This window comes from Myodes glareolus, chromosome 3, assembly GCF_982192425.1.
Source record: "Myodes glareolus chromosome 3, mMyoGla1.1, whole genome shotgun sequence".
Classification (NCBI taxonomy): Eukaryota; Metazoa; Chordata; class Mammalia; order Rodentia; family Cricetidae; genus Myodes; species Myodes glareolus.
The window spans coordinates 15,154,808-15,166,810 of NC_142028.1; the positions used below are offsets into that span (position 1 = coordinate 15,154,808).

A 12,003-nucleotide genomic window follows, 5' to 3' on the forward strand; every position below is an offset into this window, starting at 1 on the left:
TCAGTGGTTAAGCGCACCTGTTGCTCTTGCTTAGGACTAGAGTTCTGTTCCCAGCAACAACATCAGGTGGCTCACGACTATCTGTAACTCCCGCTCCAGGGTGTCCAGTGCCCTTCTGGGGCTTCTGAGGGCAATGGTGCACATATATACATGTAGACAAGCATTTATACATATAAAATAATAATAAATAAATCTTTTAAAAATCAAGAAAATAACACACACACACCACAGAGTCTATCTACTAAGAAAGCTGTATTGGACAGTGTTTGTCTAGAGCTCAGATAGGCACTTTTGATGAATGGGTGAGTTAGAATTCCAATTGACTGGTGCTGATCAGTGCTGATCGGTGCTGTGTGAATGGCCTTTTAGCCCTGATTCACAAAGGTCATTTTGACTAACATTTTTGCTATTGGCATTGCCCTAGCCAATGTCACAGTATTGGATTTGTCATTAGCAAAAAGAAAATACCAGTTGATAATAGTCCTTAAAAGCATGACATGGGGTAAGGTGTTGAGTCCTAGCCCTCTTAAAGCTATTGACATCACAGCCAAGCTATTTTTTACTTACATAAATAACTTTTATAAACCCCAGATTCTTCATTAAAATGAGAATAAGAAGTGTTTATGACCCCTTTCAGTTGGTAAGAATTAAGTAAAATAACACAATTTAAGTACTTGGCACAGTGGCTGGCATACTTAAATTCTAAAGAAATGAACCTTAATGGGCTTACTCTAATGAGGTGGTGAGCTGGGACTGTGTTTACCTCAGGTCATGTATGTGGAGGTTTCTGCACACTTAGAAGTGTGTTGAGAGGTCTATCTTCCTGCAGTATTAAGGGCAACATTTACGACTGTTTATAAATAAATACAAAATGTTCAGTAGTTAAGAGACTTTATTATTTTGTCTTTATTTTTATTTGTGTGTGTGTGTGTGTGTGTGTGTGTGTGTGTGTGTGTACATGGGTCTTCATCTATAGTTAAAAGTGGCTATGAGTCACCTCATAAGGGTGCTGGGCACCAAATTCCTGTCTTCTGCAGAAATAGCAAACACTTTTAACCACTGAACCAGTTCTCTAGCCCTCTTTCTTTAGATGGTTTCATATATAAACGTGTATATACATGCATACATGTATGTGTACATACATACTTTACAGAATGTCTTATATTATATGGCTGTCTATTACTGTATGGTATCCCCTTCCTTTGCCTCAGTACCTCTTCTTCTCTATTAGTCCCCCAGTGGCTATCCTGATGTAGGATTCCCCTTTGTATGCTGTGAATATTTTATTACCATTGCTTAATAAAGAAGCTGTTTTCGGCCACTGGCTTTAGCAGAGCAAGACCAGGTGGGAAATCTGAACAGAGATGTAGAGGGAGAGAAGGTGAAGTCAAAGAGACGCCATGTAGCTACAGAAGGAGGACACACTGGAACCTTAGAAACCCTACCGGTAGACCACAGCCTTGTAGCAATACACAGATTGATAGAAATGGGTTAATTTAAGATGTAAGAGCTAGCTAGTAATATGCCAAAGTCATTGGCCAAGCAGTGTTGTAATTAATGTAGTTTCTGTGTGATTGTTTGGGTCTGGGCAGCTGGGAAACGAACAAGCTGTCTCTTACTGCACTCTCCCATTAGGAAATGACACCCTTTCCTTCAGCAACCATCAACAGCCATTACCTCCTCTGGAAGGGGTGGGGTCTCATGGGTACCTCCTGTATCCATTGATGGGAAGTTGGAGGGCCCAGCCTAGTGCAGGTACCATAGCTACCATGGGTTCATGGTTTCAGTAGTCATGTGGTATCTGGACAGCAGCATCTCACGACACTCTTCCCCATCCTTCAGCTCCTAAGTTCTTTCCACTCTGACTTTCCTGTGCCATGGAGCAGGCTGAGTGGGCTGTGATGGATCCCCCGGAGCCTGCGTGCTCATCAGTCACTCATTCATCGCTCGGACCAAATGCGAGTCTCGGTGTCCACCATCACCTTCTGCTGAAAGTGGCCTCTCTGCCCCAGGCTAAGAGGCACATTCGTCTGTGGCCGGGCTCATAAATATTTAGAAGGCACTTTTGACCTCGTACTCAATAGGCTTTAATTTTTTTCTTCCATTGTTATGACTGTATAAATAAGGAAATGCCCCCTGAAGATTTTCATGTGACTTTGGTTGGCAGTGTAATTTAAAGGTGAGCTCACCAAGATCTCTGGGCTTGTTTGGGGTTAACTCATGAAGAACGTGTTCCAGGTTTTCTTCCCTCATGTGGGCTTTTCCTAACACACACAAGCAAACCAGCAACAAACCTGATAATCAGAATATGTGAATTAGCAATTTGCTACCCAAGGGTGAATTTCAGGTTTCATTAATGCTCCCAGCTCTGGGGCTCGTTTAAAGCTATGATTTTGTTTCTAGAACAGGAGCCGAAGCTTTTTCGTCAGCAGTCATCCCAGTTGAGCGAGACTGTGCCTCACTTGTGCCCCTTAACTTTTTCCTGAGCTCTGAGAGCCGCGTCTATTGACATAACAGCAGAGGGTCGTTCAGCATATACTGGCGTCAGCTGACTCTGATGAATGAAACGTCCTTCGGTCTCTGTGTTCCTTCCTCTGGTTGCTATGGCACCTTTATTTTTAGTATAAACCTGCACTCCTATTTCATAGTCCACCTGAACTGCTCAGGTTCATAGGAGAGGTGACTTTCCTCTTGAACTTTCCGTGAACTACGAGTCAGTGTTTAGACTACCACAATATGCTGCAGAAAAGAGTTGACTAGGACCATAAAAATGCAGGAACCCGGCCGGGAACCAGAGGGAACTGAGGAACCTCTGGGTTGTTGTAGTAAGACTGGGCAGCCTGGACTATCTCTGGATGTTAAGCTGAAGAAGTGACCCAGAAAGTCGGATAAAGACACTAGGATGCTAAAGCAAGAGAAAAGGTAAGCATAGTTGGCACTCATTCCAAGAGCCTTTCTTCTGCACTGCGGAAAAGTTTAGAAAAAATTGCGATGAGGAAGAAAAAAAAACCTATAAAACATTGCATTTTAGGTGGACAATAAAGGGAGGTTATTGATGATGCATAGAAAAACCAAGAGATGGGGAGCAGATACCTTTAAAATAAAGGGCAAGGCATCTTATGTGAAAGTGTTGCTTGAGAATATGAATGAAATTCCCATAGGAAAGCAGACGCTTGATTTTCTTTACCTAACAAAAAAGAAAAATCTTTCTGACACACTTTTGGCTGTTACTAATAGTGTTTGACACAATTCCTTTTTAATGTAGTCTAGCGCAGCCTTGATCTGACTGCTGTTTGCGCTCCGTGATGCTTATTCTCTTGTACCCTCCAGCCCCACCTCTGGCTTCCTGGAGCTGAAGTCAGGCTTCAGGGATTACAGTGGAGGTGGCTGGGCCAGGCTGCTCATTTTCTTCCCCATTCTCCAGGCTTGAGTCAGCCAAGACTCATGGCCTATGAAAGGAGGCTCTTCAGACCCAGTGTCTGGCCCTACTCAGCTTCAGGGTTCCGTCCTGCGTGGTCTGCCATCAGTGCTTGAATGTCTTTCTCGCTGTGCGTTATAAAATTATCTTGCCTTTTGTTGGTTCAGTTGTTTTTTGAAGGCTGTTTTGCTTCTAGATCCATTTTTGCTTAGTTCTCCTTGAATTTTGTGCTTTGCTCTCCTTGCTTATCTTTAGTCTCAAGGTGTGTGTGTGTGTGTGTGTACTTGCCCACAGAAGCCACAAAAGGTATCGGGTCTCCTGGAGCTGGAGTTATAGACAGTTGTGACACGCCTGCTAAGAGTGCAGAATTTGATCATCTCAAAGAATTGGAAGTGTGCATAAAAAAAAATCAAAAGATTTATTTTTATTGTTTTAAAATGGTATGTGGGGGGTATGTATACATGTATATGTAGTTGCAGCTGCCCATGGGGGCCAGAGGTGTTGGACAACCACCCCATTCCCCCAAGCTGGAGTAACAGATAGTTGTGAACCCCTTGACATTTGTGCTGGGAACCAAACTCAGGGCCCCTGGAAGAGCAGGAAACTTAATTACTGAGCCATTTCTCTAGTCCCTACACTCTTGCCTCTGACCCCTCCCTGCAACATTCCTTCATAAGATAAGAACATTTTAGAGGAGCCTATTTGCAGTTCTTAGCCCTCAGGGGAATGAAGGAACTGCCTTGGATTTGATTTGCCTTCTTAGTAGGAAGGAAACTTGCCCACCCCCCTTTAACCTAGCCAAAGCTAAGTTAAACAAAGTGATTTTTTCCTTTCCTTTTCTTTTTTTCTCTTTTGTTTAATCTTTATCATACTAGTTTCTTATTCTCTCTCTCTCTCTCTCTCTCTCTCTCTCTCTCTCTTTCTCTTTCCCTCTCTCCCTTCCTCCCTCCCTCCCTCTCTCCCTCCACAACCCCTATTTTAACCACCAGGTTCCTAACCACTGAACTTTGGAGCCCTCACTTGGTTTCTTTTTAAAAACGTAGTGAGCATTATTTTGTGTACGTGGGTGTACTGTTTGTGTATTATGTATGCATGGAGGGAACATGTGTGCTGTGGTATGTGTGTGTGATATCCTGACAATGTTTGGTTGCCCATCAAGTCTCTCTTTCCACCGTGGGGTTCAGAGAACCCCATGGTCATGGGGCTTGTGGGGCAAGCATGCGTACCTGCTGAGACATCTCACTGGCTCCATGTGGGGACTCCTGGATACATGGATGTCCACAGACTTAGAACATTAGACACTCTGGGCTCAGCACACTGATATCTACAGATTCTGCTCATAGAGCAAGTGCTGCCCAACATTGCCATAATGCCAGCGGCTGCCCCCGTAGAGCCACGTGCTGCTGAGGAGGGGCAGAAGTAGCAGTTGCGGCCTAGTCTGTCATCAGAATGTTTAGTGTTTGAGTAGGATGGCAGACAGGAAAAGATGAACCTAAGCCACAAAGGGCAAGGAATCTAAACCGTGCTCTACCGCTAAACTACCCTCCCTGCTGGAACACAGCATCTCTTTACACGATCTATGAGAAATTATTGGGGGTGATGTGCACATCATGTATTAGGATGCTATATGAGGCCTTATTAACATTTTTAAAAGATGGAATTTTGTGCTTTGGAAAAAGAAGTCTGTGGTCTAGTAATTGAGTTTTAAATTGAAATAACCTCAGGGGAGTACACTTAGGATTTAGAAAAATGGAAAGGCTTCAGAATACCAGCAGCTTAAAGGTGGCAGGAGCCTTTCTGTAGGCTGTGATCATTTGTGTGATGCATAGTGCAATCCAGGCGATATGACTCAGTCTGCGATCCCAGCAGTTGGGGGATTTCTGAAGCAGGGTCAGCATGAGTTCAGGATTAGCCTGGGCTACATACTGAGTCCCAGCTAGCGTGGGCTGTAGAGGGAGAAAGATGTTGTTTGCTTTGTGAAATGTTGTTGATCACCACAAGGAAGATTTGTGTTCGCAATGTCCTTTGAGTTAAGACAATGGTTCTCAACCTGTGGGTCATGACCCCTTTAGGGGTTGTATAGCAGACATCCCCTGTATCAGATGCTTGAGTTAAGATTCATGACAGTGGCAAAATTACAGTGAGGAAGTAGCAATGGAATAATTTTGTGATTGGGGCTCAGCACAACATAAGGAGCTGTATTACAGGGTCACAGCATTAGGAAGGTTGAGAGTCACTCACTGCTAAGGTCCCTTAGAGGAGACAGTCATTCGGAAAGAGTAGATTGATAATGCCTCTAACGACCTATGACTTTCTCTGTTAGAATCCATTTAGCCTATCAGGAGGGGATATGAATTCAGGCTCATCAGCCTCCATGAAGAACTTTTTGGAGCATGTTGCCCTGCCTTCCTTCCTCCCTGTGTTCATCAGACCCTGGTCGTTCGCTGTTTGCCTTTGTTGAGGGAGAATGTTGAACTGTACAAACGTAGTTTGTGTCCTTGCCAGGGAGAAGGTGCCCCCTAACAATAATGATGTGTCTCAGGAGATCTCTGGTGACATTTGGTATGCGCTGCTCAATGGCATGAAGGTCAGTGGTAGGGTCTCTGCAGGGGACCTCACATCGAGCCAGTGAGTACTGTCCCTCAAAGCTGGTTGCAGAGAGTGGAGATTGAAAACAAAGCATTGGGGGATGAGCTGGGATGAGGGGTGATTTTACCCCTACTTCTCAGTCCTAAGTGCTAGTCCCCCAAATATGTATGGTTGGAAAATGAGTTGGAACAAAGTCTCGCCAACTTCTGGGAGAAGACGCCCAGTGTGCATCTCCTGCCTCCTTGGGAAGCTGAACAGAAGAACTGTTCACGTCTGGGAGAGTTGAGCTTCTCAGATGAAGCTTCCTTCTTAAAATTCTGCTCATCTCGTGGTAGTGCTTGCCCAGGTCTTTTGTTCAGGTTTGGGTCTTGCCCATGTCCCGGTTCTCCTTGCTGCTGTTTGGAAATTGGTATTCCCTGCCTAGTGCAGAACCAAAGTATAGCTCCGTTCCTTCCTGAACCACTTGGAATAGGTCTTTTTCACAGGAGGGAAATAATTGAGTTTCCAGCCAATGAATCGGAGCCCCATTTTATGCATTTTCATTATTTCAGCTTAATTTGTAAAGGCCCAGAATAAAGAAAGAAGTGGGTGAGAATAGAACACTCTCTCATTGAAGAATTCTTAGTAACTCCCTCGTTGAGTAGTGGAATCTTCCCGAGAAGCAAGAGCCTGACTTTCTACTGTTTTGATCCACAGAGCGGCTTCTTCCCTAGAGCCGTGCAGTGGGAAGGAGATAAATAACAATGGGAACCCAGATAACACCTTAGTCAGTGACTGATATGACCATGAAAAGCCATGTCAGGCCAGTGTAGGTAGTGTTGATGTGACGAGGTGAACTAACATCTCTGTGTTTCTCCTGTGTGGAGCCCTATAGACTGTCAGGATACAATATTCCTCATCAGAGAGTCAAGATCATTTGTATGGGTTGAAATGGTCGCACTTGTAGCATGAGGGCCAGCTTGTTGGGGTTTCTGTCCCACCTAGTACCCCAACAAGCCAGCAAGTCCCAAGGAAAATCACATGGAGATCTCTATAAGTTATAAAGCTGATTGGCCCATTAGTTCAGGCTTCTTGTTAACTCTTATAGCTTATATTAACCCATTATTCTCATCTATGTTAGCCATAATGGCTCCGTACCTTTCTCAGCTGGGCAAGTTACATGCTGCCTCTTCGGTGGTCTGCGCAGCAGTGGCTGAGGAACCTCTCTGCTTCCCAGAATTCTCCTGTTCTCTTTGCATCACTTCTACTTCCTGTCTGGTTTTCCCGCCTATACTGCCTGCCTGGCCAATCAGCGTTTTATTAAAATACATGATTGACAGAATACAGACAATTCTCCCACACCACGCACTAACCTCTCTATGTATGTCATGTGGGCAGGCATGTTGCCGATGTAATTCAGATGAAGTCAAACCGGGTCAGCATGAACCCTAGTCTAGAGACTGCTATCCCTAAAAGAAGGGGAAAATGTGGACAATGACTATTTAGAAGTTCTATAAAGATGGAGGAAGTGATGCACCTACCAGTCACAAACTGTCGGAAGCTCAGCCTACAGAATCTTCCCTTTCAGATCTTCAGAGACAAGAGTGAAGGGGTTTGAGTTGTCTTAAGGTGGTTGGTAATAAGCTGTTTCTAGCAGAACTAGGAGGCTAACAAAGTCTCCAAAATCTAAGGTAAAGGAGAGATACCTGTCTACAGGAGTTAAAGAAAATGTAAGGACTCAGTGTAGTACAGCACAACTGAGATAGTCCTGGAACTGATGGAGAAGTTGGGTCAATAGCAGAATGAGATTTTGGCTTCAGAGAACAGTCGATATTGGCTCACTAGTGTGTTTCAAGCAGCATCCTAATGTGACATTAACAATAAGGCCACGGCATATAACAGAACTCTATGGACTAATATCTTTATAACTTTGATGAAACAAAAGCTATTTTAAATATTTAAGATTTATTTAACAATAATAATTTATCTATAGCTCGAGTAGACATTAGGTTGGTTTGGTTTTGGTTTTGTCTCATGCTGAGGACCAAATCTAAAGCCTTGTATGTCTACACAAGCGCTCAGCCACTGAGTTACCCTTCCAACCCCTCACAACATTTTTGTATTTGTTTTAAGACAGTTTTACTATGTTACCTAGGCTGTCCTTGAACTTACTCTATAGCCCAGACAAACCTCGAACTCTCAGTTTCCCTGTATGGCCAGTCTAGGCTTCATCTTTTAAGTTTTAAGTAAAACCATTGGTAGAGAATATCATAAAGATTGGGTTGAAATTGGTGGGTTGTAGTTAGCACATGCCTTTAATTTAGTACTCTGGAGGTAGAGACAGGGGGATCTCTCTGGTCTCCACAGTGAGCTAGCAGATATACTTTCTACTATGGATTTAACTCTTTGGTTTAGTCTGGCTGTAGCCCCATTTCTTTCTTCTTGGAATGCATTTTCATTGCCTAAATATTTTCATCTTGGGCTTCTTTGGTGTGCTGTGTCTTGCCTTTGTTATTCCTATCTTTACAATCACCAAAGGATGTTATTTTGCTTAGAAAACAAGGAAAGTTGGAATAACTACGACTTGAGAAAAGTGTTTCATGGGGAGATTGAAGTGACAATCAAATCCGACTCTTTGGCAGCTATTGTGATGGGTTTTCAGTGCTCCTCAGTAGAAGGAAATCGGTACAATTAGCTGCATCTGTAAGTTCAGAAAGTGGTAAAGACTGTGAAAATGAAAACAGCCTGTTTTCTTGGTCAGAGCTGACTTTTCTCCTCTGTCCAGGTGCCACGTAGGCATTAAATTGAGCATATCTTTAAATGCCTAACAGAAAAACCCCAAAACACAGCTTCCTTTTGGAGGAGTGTTCTGTGATGGCTGTGTTTAGACATCTGAAGCCCCCATGTGGGACACCACCTGACCACAGTGACAAGTGAAACTACAGTAGCCCAGTGGGACGACGTTCTATATTTGAAATTCAATTTAGCAAATTGACGTTTTTCTTCTCTTTTCTAATGCTCCCCGATTCTGACAGATCGCTCTTTTAACACAGAGCACAAACCACGCATTTATTAGGCTCCTAGGAAGAAGCAAATGCAGGAGAGGGGATGCCCAGGCTACCACTTTTCATTAAAACCAGCTGCTGTGGTTTTGAAATGCAAACCAGATCAAAATCAGCACGAGGCCCAGGGGTTTAATTTATATTCTGAATGAAGCAGGCTGCTGTGAAAGACTATTTCTTCTTCCTTTCTCTCTCTCTCTCCCTTGTAAAGAAAACTTCTGAATCAACTTGTGTCTGCCTCATTTGATGTTTATACCAGCCACATGAACTACAAAAAGAAGAATCGCCTCTGTTTGTGACAGGGCCCAGAGCCGAGACAGGCTTCATTGACTTGACTGAGCCAAACAGTAGGAGATAATGCATGTTAGGATTCCAGTCCTCAGTGGCAAATGCCTGAATCCTAACCCCTTCGTTTTAGATCTGAAGGGCTAGTCCCAATCTGGAATGCAACAGCCCAGTGTTCTAGTTGTATCCTGGCCACTTCTGAGAGCAAAATGGGAGATGCTGAGCACTTTTGTAAACTGCTGAATCACCAATAGGGTGGGTGTGGATATTCCTAGCATGAAAATCAGTAAGCTTCTCCCTGATTTGCTTATGACTGTACCAAGGAGTACATCAAAGTCAAAGCCTAAACAAACAATAGAAACAGCCACGCAATCTAAGTATAAGTCTATAAGAGCCGTGCTCACGTAGAGTAGATGTGAATATTGTGTCTGTGTGTGCACATGTATGTGCACCCATGGGCATTTACATTTCTGCGTGTGGAAGCCTAGCTCAAATGCCATCCTCAAGTCCTGTCCATCTTGTTGTTCTGAGGTAGCGTCAAGCCAAAGGGATCCGGGTATTTCAGCTGTCTATCACTAGCATGGTAGACATGTGCCTCTTGGCCTACTGTCTCGCCAGGGTTCACTCTGGTCCCCATGCTGGCTGTGCAAGGACTATATGGCATAAGCTCCCTCTGTGGCCCCTGTCGGGAGCAGCATCCCCTGCGCTCTTTAGTTCTTGAATGAACTCTTTACCTGGATCTCGGAACCAAATTAACACACAAGATGAAGAGCAAGAGAAAAACCTAAGTTTTTATTAGCTTTGCAGTGCCCTAGGACCTCACAAGAGAGTGACGTCAGAACAAAGGACCCAAGTGTGATGCTTTCCTACCTTTTAGACGGAAGACCTGTGACCCTGGGCAAGAACATCTGGGCAAATGTTTGCACCCCGGCAGAAAATTCTTGTGGTATTCCTGAGAGATACATGTGTAGGGGTTGGCAGCGACTAGCGGCAAAGAAACTACTCCTTCCGGTTGCTCATTTAGATTCACCGAAATGCCAGTTGTCAGCCTCTGGTGGTCAAGGCTCTCCCCCATCTTCATGTTAAGTCCACCCCTCCCAGAAGGGGAGGGCCACTGTGTTTTGCTGCCTATTGGAAAATGCAGATCACAGGATCTGCTGTGTAGCTCACTTCCTCAGAGAAATTCAGCTTGTGAGTCAGTGTAACCTTTTGGTATGCTTTGAGGTGACACATATCTAACTTTCTCTGCTCCTTTATCTAGACGTGTGTCTTCAAGCAGGAGGCAAATAGGAAAACATTATCAGGGAGCTGGAATTCACTTTAGTGTTTGGGGGATCTATAAATTCCAACCTTTACTTAAGTACAAGTCCGTCTCTTCCAAAAAGACTTTTCCTCCCAGGAAACTCTACAGGGTTTTAAGCAGAGCCCGTTGAACAGGGACTTAATTACTTACGTCATTCGGTACAAAATTAACATTGTCTAAGATCATATGTTCTTTGGAAAGAGGGACTCAGGCTTGTCTTCCTCCTCGATTTGAACTACTGTCTAATGGACACCTATTGAATGCCTAGCGCTCTCTGAGCGTTTGAACAACAGCAGTCTCCAACAAAAGTCCTTGCCCTCTGAGAACCGGCAGTGCGGTGAAGTCAGGGATTAACTAACAAATGAGAAGCTACAGCTGCTGTCCGAACTTTGAAGGTTTGTTTGTACTGTGAGGAGTATCTGATAATGTGGTTCTATTTATTCAGGAGAGTCAATAAGAGCTCCCCAAGGGCATTGTGATTGACTGAACTGAGATGAAAGAATGAGGAAGAATTAGCTGGAAATTGCCAGGTCTTGAGTATGATTTCTTTAATATCGTTTTGATCTGAATTATTCCCTTCTTATATACGCCTATAATAACCCTGAATTTTCTTCACAGCGGCAACTGCATTTTATAATTCTATATTTTTTCAGGAAGGGTCTGCTTTTATCACCAGATGTGTGGCTGAGGCCACATCTAATTTGTTCTCCAGAGGAATCCTAGTGTCTGTCTTAGTACCTGTCACCAACTGAGCACTCAGTAGCTGCCTGCATCTCCCACCCGGGCTCTTGTCTTTTGGTAAAACTAGGGGATGTGTGTCCCCGACCTGAAGGTTGGTTGGAATTAGCAATGTCAATGCAAGGACAGGGTAGAAAAACAAAACAGGATTCAGGGTGGGTGAGTGGCAGAGAAGCCAGGGAGGACTGTGGATCCAGTAGTGAGTAGATATTAATTAGCACAGAAATATCTTCATCTTTCTAGGGAAGAAAGAAATGGCCATTGTACTGATAACGCAAGGATTTGACTTGTTTTTACTCATTTGTCTTGTTTGAAGGCAATTTTTTTAAAAAAAATCATATTATTCTTATTTATTATTAACTATGGTGTGCATGTGGCATGTGTGCATGTGACAGCATTGTGTGGAGGTCAGAGATCAACTCTCTGGAGTCGGCTCTCTCTTTCCATCATGGGTCCCAGGCACAGTACTCTGGTCCTCGGATGTGTGTGACAGTGTTTTGACCTGCTGAGTCTTCTCTCCCACTCATTTGAGGGAAATTTGTTCCATTTAAAAAAGGCACTTAAAATGGTTTCTGGAGTTTAATACTAGGTGTTGATTTTCACAGTTATTTTCTCATGAGAAGAAAAGG

At 43.7% G+C, this 12,003-nt stretch overlaps 1 protein-coding gene across 4 annotated transcripts in view; it reads left to right on the top strand.

The window, feature by feature from the left end:
- The window catches only part of Eps8 (EGFR pathway substrate 8, signaling adaptor), a 180,853-nt gene that overhangs the window by 100,136 nt on the left and 68,714 nt on the right, over positions 1-12,003 (top strand). The window contains exon 1 of one of the 4 annotated variants that reach the window (XM_048432471.3): positions 2,786-2,922. The exons of the other annotated variants lie outside the window; for them this stretch is intronic. The gene's annotated coding sequence lies outside the window, so the exon portion shown is untranslated. Of the gene's footprint in view, positions 1-2,785; positions 2,923-12,003 lie in introns of those variants that run through there. 4 annotated transcript variants of the gene reach the window in all.